The following is a 9,067-nucleotide window of genomic DNA, read 5'->3' as shown; positions in this document are numbered from 1 at the left end:
AAAAGCTTGACTCTAAGGAACTAGAAGCTACTAAAATTCGCGTAAAGGCGCAGTATCTTGAAGAGGGTGAAAAAAGTACACGTTACTTTTAATTTGTCCCTAGAGAACACTCGAAGGGCGGACCAAACTATATATTAAAATGCTCACAAAGGACAACTTGGATACTGTGACCGACTCTAAGGGCCTATTATCGGAGATCCACGCTTTTTACAAAGATCTTTCCTCTGCTGATACATGCAACGAAAATGCACAGAACGAGTTTTTATGTGATGCAATACCTAGGTTGGCTGAGGAGGAAAGTGCGTTATGTGAAGGCGAATTGACGGAAGAGGAGCTTCGAAAGGCCGTAATTTCCCTTGAAAAAGATAAATCGCCCGGAATTGATGGCCGGACTGCCAATTTCTATAAACATTTTTGGCCTTTGTTTGGCACTAGTGTCACGCTTGTCTATAACCATGCCATGCAGGACGTCTCGCGGTCTCGCAGCGGCGAGGAATAATCACCGTCTTCGTCTTCGTCTGCTTCTTCATCGACTTCATTTCCCTCACCCGAGCTGTCATCTTCGGCTAAAGGTTCATCCTGGTAAGGTTCGATCTGACTGAATATAACCTGGACATAGTCGTCTCTTCTTCTTTCATTTCTTCTTCCTCGGGTTGGCTTAATGTCTGCGTACAGTCGTTAATTTCGGACTCACTTGACATGTCCTCTCGCTCTAAAAACACTTGGCTTCCAGTGGAACTTCAATGTGTGAACAAAGTGACGTCACGGTAAGATATTTTGGACTAACTCAGACCCTGATTCCCTTGACCATTTTTGAGGGCAAAATGGCACAACTTTGAAGGCTTGTAAAATCGTCATTTTTCACCCGAAACATCTCAAACTTTGGAGTCGTGTATTTCAAACGGTATATTTCAAAAAAATGTGAAAAAAAATTTCACTTCATAGGCACTTTAAAAAAGGGGACAGAACTTTACTTAAGAAGTGGAGACCGATCACCCTACTAACGACTGATTATAAGATTTTAAGCAAAGCCTTGGCGAATAGACTGAAAAAAGTGTTTCCATTCATCGTCCATTCCGATCACACAGCGTACTATCAATGATAATGCGCGACTCCTTCATGATGTTGTTTCGTATGCAGATGAAAAGAAAATCCCGCTTCCTATGATTTTTGTAGATCAGCTAAAGGCCTTCGATCGAGTGGCTCATAGTTTTCTGTTTAAGACGCTTGAACGTTTTCGTTTCGGCCCTGTCTAGAGACACTGGATTGAAGTTATTTACAATTCGGTGTCCAGTTCGGTAAAAACTAACGGTTGGCTTACTGCTTTCATTACTTTGGGGAGAGGTCTACAGCAGGGTTGTCCCCTGTCCATGCCTTTGTATGTTTTAACGGCGGAGACAATGGCAGTTAACATTAGATCTAACCCCAGGATTCGTGGGATTCTTCCCCCTGGTTCCGAAACGGAGCTTAAGCTGTCCCAGTTTGCGGACGACACGACACTGCTTTTGGCGGATGACGAGTCAATCACGGAGACTTTTCATGTTTTTCATCGATACGAGCGCGCTGCAGGAGCAAAGATTAATAAGAGCAAGTGCAAGGGACTGTGCTGTGGTGCGGCTCGCTGAGACATCGTGTTGATCAGCTTTACGGCTTCGACTAGTATAATGATTGCATCCCTGATAAGATCCTAGGACAATATTTTGGTAATATCGATTGCTCACGTAGGAACTGGGAGGAAAAAATACAGAAGAACAATAATATCATTGGTGCTTGGTGCCACAGAGATCTAAGCCTCAAAGGAAGAGCCCTCTTAATAAACAGTCTCTTAACATCCACCTTATGGTAAAACGTTACATCATTGGCTGTGCCCTCTTGGGCCATTTCTAAAATCGAGCAAGCAATTTAAGGTTTCTTTTGGAAAAACAAGCACCCCCTTGTCAACAGAGATATCTTGGCGCTACCCCTGAGGGAGGGTGGCTTTAACATACCGCGGTTGGAGACAAAGATTCAAGCTTTTCGTTTGAATTCACTGAGAAGGCTTCTCATCGAGGAAGATGCCATTGGAAACACTTCACGGCTTACTTCCTTGGAGTGGATAACATGAACCTTGGTAAAATGACCTTAGCTCTGGACTTCTCTCAACGGCATATTAATCGGGATATCCCTGCCTTTCATAAAGAACTGCTCAATGCCTGGTCTAAGCATAAGGAACACGGTACTCGTATGCAGACTCCTAAATCTACTGTTGATATCTTACAAGAGCCCCTGTTTCTTAATGAGCTAATTGCTTTCCAAAACAAGCCTCTTCTGTATCCGGATTGGATTGCAGCTGGATTTGTTCCTCTCAAGGTTCTCTCCTACGAGGTCGTCCCCGGTTTTCCACCTGTCCCAGCTGTCCTTGACATGCTATCGGGTCAGCCTCCATGGCCTATATCGGCCTATATCGGCCTATACCTATATCACTATGATCTACAAACACGGGCCTTTGGGCCTTTTTATTTTTATTGCAGTCTAGTTTTCTATATTTTGGGGGCGTTTTTAATAAAACAATTATTCCACTCTCGCTTGTTGGATATGAGATGATTATAGCCACCTCATATCCAACGCGCGCTCATGGAATAATTGTCCAAGAAAACTGTAATACCGGCTATAGACTACTGGAAACGAAACTTTCAGCCAGAGCTAGTTTTTGACTCTGAACAGTGGAAAGCTTTTTATTCTCCGCTGATTACCAATCGGCAAGGTGACGTTAATTGGAAGATTATACACAGAGTTCTCCTAACCGCTCTTTCTCTAAATAATGATGCAACTTAGCTAGGATCCCAATACCCCTAGAGTCGTTCAGTTTTCTTACTTAACTGATGGATTTGTTCCTTGAAATTAAGATGACCATCTGTTACTACTCCAAGATATTTGATATGGTCCTCTTGTTTAATTGGTGTTTGGTTTACTTTTAACAAGATGTTCTTACCTGTTTTTTTCTGAAAAGGGTGGAAGATAACAAAATTTGGTTTATCAATATTTAAGGACAGTTTGTTAGCACAAAGCCAATCATGAACATGTTTCAGTTCTTGATTCACTCTAGTTTCTAAAGAATCCAAGGATGAGTGTGTTAAAAATAAATTTGAATTGTCTGCAAAGAGGTGAAAATCAAACACAGTGACATATAAAAGGAATAAGAGGGGTCCGACCAAAGAACTGAACCCTGAGGGACACCACACGTAGTTGGTTTTGAAATTGACTTAGTATTACCAATGGATACAAATTGAGATCGAATAGATAGATAGGAAACAAACCAGTCATAAGCCACACCACGGGTGCCATATGAGTATACTTTAGCTAGCAAGATGCTATGGTCAACAGTGTCAAAAGCTTTAAGGAGATCAAGGAATATTACCACAGGAAAAAGGCCACCTTTAATTGTCTCTGAATTTTATCAGTAATTAAAATTAGCAATAGGGCATGCTCACTTGAATGATTTGTACGATAAACCGAACTGCCCTGAAAAAAAAGATGCTGTCTTTGTCTAGGAATTTAGTTAGTCTACTAAAAATTAACTTTTCTAGAATCTGATTAAAAATTGGAAGAAGAGATATTGGTCTGCAATTTGTTAGCAACAGACGAGATCCAGACTTGTAGACAGGAATAACACGTGCAATTTTAAAAGCATCAGGAACAGAGCCAGAGGAAAATGAGTAATTGCATAAAATCTCCAGAGGCTTAGAGATCACATTAACTTTAAAATCTTCAGAAGGGGAACAGGGATACTAAAGGGGCCACATGCTTTTCCAGATCTAAGACTAGAAATAATATCTTGAATTTCCTGAAGAGAAGTAGCACTAAGAAAAAAGCTGTTAGTTAATGGCTTAAAAAGAAAGGTTGAAAAATTAGTGTGACAGTCAATTAACCCTTGGGATAGCTTGACTCAAAGTCTTCCCAATATTTGCAAAGTAATCATTAAACTCGTTTGCAATGTCATTAGTGTTGTACAAAACTTTGTTAGAGGAATTAACAACTATTTTAGAAGGGGTAACGTAAGCCATGGGTTTGAGGGCTACAATTTGTCTTATGACTTTCCAAATATTTTTTATATTTAACTTGTTGCACCTGAAATAGTTCTCATAATACAATTTCTTGCTAATTTTAATTAAATGATTTAACTTATTTCTAAATAGTTTGAATTTGGCATACAGGCACTGATTTCTAGTCCTGATGAATTTCCTGTATATCGATCATATATTCTTGGTGTTTATTGACGTTTGAAGGCCAATAGATATCCAAGGTTTTGATCTAAACTTGATTTCCTTTCTTCAAAGCTTTCTCAGAGGCACATGAGAATTAATAATGTCATTCGATCTAGTTATAATGCTGGGGCCGGTTCCTGGAAGGAGGAATAAATTATACCAGGCATAACAGTTATTCCAGGGATAAATCTGCTATTCTAACAAAACAGAATTTATTCCGGGGATATAGCTATTCCTGGAATAAGGCACATTTATCCCTGGAATAGAGTTATTACACCTTTCAGGAACCGGCCCCTGGAGAATATATCATAAATATTATCCATGCCATGGAACATATTGTATTTATTTTGTATTTATTTTGTATTTATATCTCCTTATTCAGAGGGAGAGGATGAATTGAGTGAATGGATAAAAAATTTGGAAGGTGATCAGTTAAAGAGAAAATAATATTTCCACTATATGTAGTATACTCAAGAGAGTTAAAGAATACCGGTATATTATCAATAAGAGTAGCAGAATGACCGGTTATAGGTGTAGGATGCAGTATATGAGGTTGGAAGGAGTATGAGGATAAGGTATTAATAAAATCACCTGTAAGAGCATGGGAAACAGAGTTCAACAGATTAATATTAAATGAAGGAGGTAGTTTCTAAAGAAACTGTGGTGCTGCGTCGGTGGGGAAGTAGTATACAAAAATATGGTTTTATCAACAGAGTTGATGATGTAAATAGGCAACCGTACAGAGATACTAAAAGATGACGTTTCTACCGTAGCCCTTCGTCATAGCGAATAACGAAGGGCTGTCATTCGCTCGTCAGAGCGAATGACGAAGGGTAAACGCTCGAAACAGCAGCTTTTAGAATCTCTGTACGGTGGCCAATTTACATTATCAACTCCGTTGATAAAACCAAATTTTTAGATTAATATTAAAGTCTCCCATAAAGACACACAGCTTAGACTCCTTGTGTATTTTATCAAAAGTTTTGTAAAAATTATCCAGAAATAGCTGCAAGGGTTATTTGGGTGCCTATAAATAATGCCACAAACAATATTCTTGTTCTTATCGTTCTGCACTTCTATCCAAAGAGATTCTTCTTGGTCAGAGGAAGAGTTAAGATCATCCCTAATAGTATACCTCAAAGAATTAGCAATAAAATATTCAACTCCCCCAACAGAAAATTTGGTGGGCTGCGAAATAAAATCATAACCCGGGATAAAAAAATTTGCAAGAGTATCCTTATTAGATGAAATCCATGTTTTGGACAGACCAATCATATTAAAAGGATGATTTAAGGTACTCAGCATGTACTACAAATTGTCAATAATAGCAGAACGACTTCTGATACAGTCAACTCTCTCTAAGACGGACATCATCGGGACCGGCGTCAGCTGTCCATCTTAGAGAGGTGTCCGGCTTATAGAGAGTCGACGTAAGATGACCCCAGGAATTTAAGATAATAATGCTGAACCTGTGCACAGTGAATACGCATCTGTTTAAAGTTTGTTTTAAGTGAACGAAACCTACCTGTTTAAGATTACAATACAATTCGGTTGTCAACTCTAGTTATTTTTCGAATGGGACAATGACTGATTTAATTTTAACTTGTACTGAATGTATTCCGGCGGCAACTCAAGAGCTGTCAATTAAACGTCTGGTGTTAAAAAGAGTCGCGTACAAGAATTTTTCTTCCCAAATCGTAATTTGCGGTCACATTCAGGACCTCATAAGTGTCCGTTTACGATTTCAAAGTGTCCGTTGTCCGTCTTATGGAGGTGTCAGTCTTATAGAGTGTTTGGCTATAGTAAAATGACTAAGAAACGGCCGAGACCAGCACCAGGTGTCTGTCTTATAGAGGTGTCCGTTAAGAGAGAGTCGACTGTACTGCAGTGCAAGAAAGAAATGGATTTGTTAGATAAATTACAGAGGTCAGCAGAAGAGTGAAATTCATGAGGGGTATAATACTTACAATTAATATTAGTAGGAACATTTAAGTCAGGGTCAGAATCATTAAGGTTTGGGAGGCTGGAAATGGAAGAAATGATATACATGTAGAAGAGGAGCAATGACAGTATGTGTTACGAGTTAAAGGATAGTTCCAGAAGTTCATAGTAGTTCAGATCATAAAATGGAAAAACATCACGAGAGCAGCATTGGCATAGCCACAGGTCATTTGTGATCGAAAGCGCATTAAATTGCTTAAGCGAAAGAAGAGAACATTTGAAATGACACCACTTCCGGCAGTGATCACATTCAACAGCACGACAACCCTTTCTAACTATTTTTGAGCATACGGGACACTTAGCCATAACTTAATTTAAGAAAATAATAATAAAATCGAGTAATAGACAGCTTAACTGATCTCTAGCCGGTCACCGTGCTGTGCTGAAGCTGCTTGTTGTTTCGCGAGGCGTACCAGAACTTGCTCGGAGCTCACGTGTACCGGGAATGATTTCCGTACAGGTCCCTACTTCATTATGCATGCAGAATAAATTAATTATGCATTTGCGTTATTGTTTTGAAGAACAAATACGTACACCCAAGGGAATCGAATGTATACATCGTTAATTTGTACTTACGGGATGATCAAAAGTGGACCTCATTTTCTCTCTCTCGCTCCTTCCCTCTCTTTTTTCTCCCTTTCTCTTTTCTTTTCCCTTTTTGCTCACACCGTGTTTCTTTCTTTTCGTCCCAGCTTTTCTCTTTCGATTCCTTTGTCCTGTCTTTCTATTCCAGATCCCGCTCGGCTTTTTCTGTCCTTTTTCCTCCCGCAGTGTGCCTTGAACTCCGTACCACTGTAAACCTCTGGATTACTTGTCCCTCTTATAGATCACTAAGCTAACGTGTCAAGTTGCTGATTCACACCTTGATAATGATATTTCTCTGGAATTCAAGACGACAATTTACATAACAATGATAAGTAATTATATACGCGTGCCGTGCCGACCACCAACAAATCCACTGATTTTGCTTCTTTTGAAACAACGTCACCCCTTAATAATGCTAACCGTAACCCTTTAGGCTTAAGGTTGAACCCAGTAAAATTCTTTTGGAGGTTAACCGAGTATATCTGTGAATGTCTGAATTGCTTGTTTTTTTCATCCCCCGTGCTGCACACTTAAAAGAACACTGCACGGAAGAGTATACCTCCTTGTGATTGGGGCATCCTATATGGGAAATTTTTTATGCACAATTTATTGCAGTATAAAATCTTTGAGTCAACGTTAACCCCTCTCTTTCATCAAACTGTGAATTTTAAAACTAATATGGCCGCCCCTCAAGAAACAACTATAAACTTATGGAAACTATCCCGACTTTTAGCCGATCACGAGCGGTGCATAGAGTGGTGCAAAGAGCACAATCTGCTCTCGTCGTCAATGAAATGCCCTAAACCTGAGTGCGGAAACGCACTCAAATGGCAAAGACCAACTGCATCAGGAGATGGATTTGTTTGGCGATGCTCTAGAAAAAACTGCAATGGACAAGCTTCAATCCGACAGAAGTAATGGTATTCTGGTAGTAAGATTTCCCTTGAAAAAATATTGGCCATAACATAAGCTTGTGCGCATAAATACAACAAAACACAAGCATTTCACGAAACCGCGTAAGATGAAGAAACCACCTCGACAGAAACGGTGATAGATTGGTATAACTATTGCCGGGAGGTTTGTGTAGATAGAATAATGCAACAACATGCGAGGCCAATAGGCGGTCCTGGTACAACTGTTGAGATTGATGAGTCCAAGTTTGGCAAGATGAAGTATCACAAAGATCGCTACATTGAAGGACAGTGGGTCTTTGGTGGCATTTGCCACGAAACCAAGGCCTGCTTCCTTGTTCCGGTAGAGCGCAGGGATAAAGAGACACTCTTGCCAATTATCCGCGCTCAAATATTGCCTGGAACACGCGTGATGAGCGACATGTGGAAAGCTTACGATTGCCTACAAGACGAGGGCTATCATCATCTCACAGTTAACCATCGCCTAAACTGCGTCGACCCAGACACGCGTGCCCACACGCAGAGCATTGAAAATACATGGTGGTGAGTAAAACGAAGTATGCCTCGTACAGGAACATCCGTGGATCTGTTTGAAAGCTACCTACAGGAGTGGTTGTGGCGTCAGCAAAGCAAAAGTGATCCATTCGGAAACATCATTGAGCATATCGCTGCTTTGTTCAACGTGCGAGCCCTCTCTATGCACCGCTCGTGATTCGGCAAAAAGAGCCGTACATTATACAGGAAAGAAAACAAACCCTCACTTTGCTTTGGTGAATGACAAAGAAACAAAGGACAATTTTAAGAGCAAAAAGAAGGTAGGCATACAATTTCCGCAAACTGTTATTTGGTCTGTTTGTTTTGTATATGAGAATCTGAACTGTATTTGTACAAAGATTTCTTAAAACTCCACTTCTTTTGCTTATTTTAAAATTGACAAATGGCTAAAATTGCTGGAAAAGTGCAAAAATTAAGTTGAAAATGTTCAATTTTCCGTATTTCAGTCAAAAAATTCACCGATTTTTATCATTTTTTTAAAGTCCGTATGGACTGCATAATGGAGTAGGGACCTGTGCGGAAATCTTGCCGTACCGCAGGGCTACTCCCGTTCTTACGTAGATATACCTTTCCATAAATTGACCAGATAACTTGGTATTTAAAATCCTTTGGCAAGATTTCCGCAAAGGTCCCTACTTCATTATGCATACACTACTTTGTTTCAAGAAAACAATAGCGATAACAATAGACGTCCTTTGGGACTGTGGCGCTCTGTTCTTTCTTTTTAGAGGTTTTTTTTCGAAGTCCACGGACTTAAAAAAAGTCGGTCGA

At 39.9% G+C, this 9,067-nt stretch overlaps 1 pseudogene; it reads right to left on the bottom strand.

The window, feature by feature from the left end:
- Positions 1-447: 447 nt before the first annotated feature.
- On the bottom strand, positions 448-6,551 carry LOC138015287 (uncharacterized; annotated as a pseudogene).
- Between the last annotated feature and the right edge of the window lie 2,516 nt (positions 6,552-9,067).

Source organism: Montipora capricornis, chromosome 1 (assembly GCF_036669925.1).
Source record: "Montipora capricornis isolate CH-2021 chromosome 1, ASM3666992v2, whole genome shotgun sequence".
Lineage (NCBI taxonomy): Eukaryota > Metazoa > Cnidaria > Anthozoa > Scleractinia > Acroporidae > Montipora > Montipora capricornis.
Note: the sequence above shows the minus strand (reverse complement) of the source record. Positions and strands in the feature narration are given on the sequence as shown.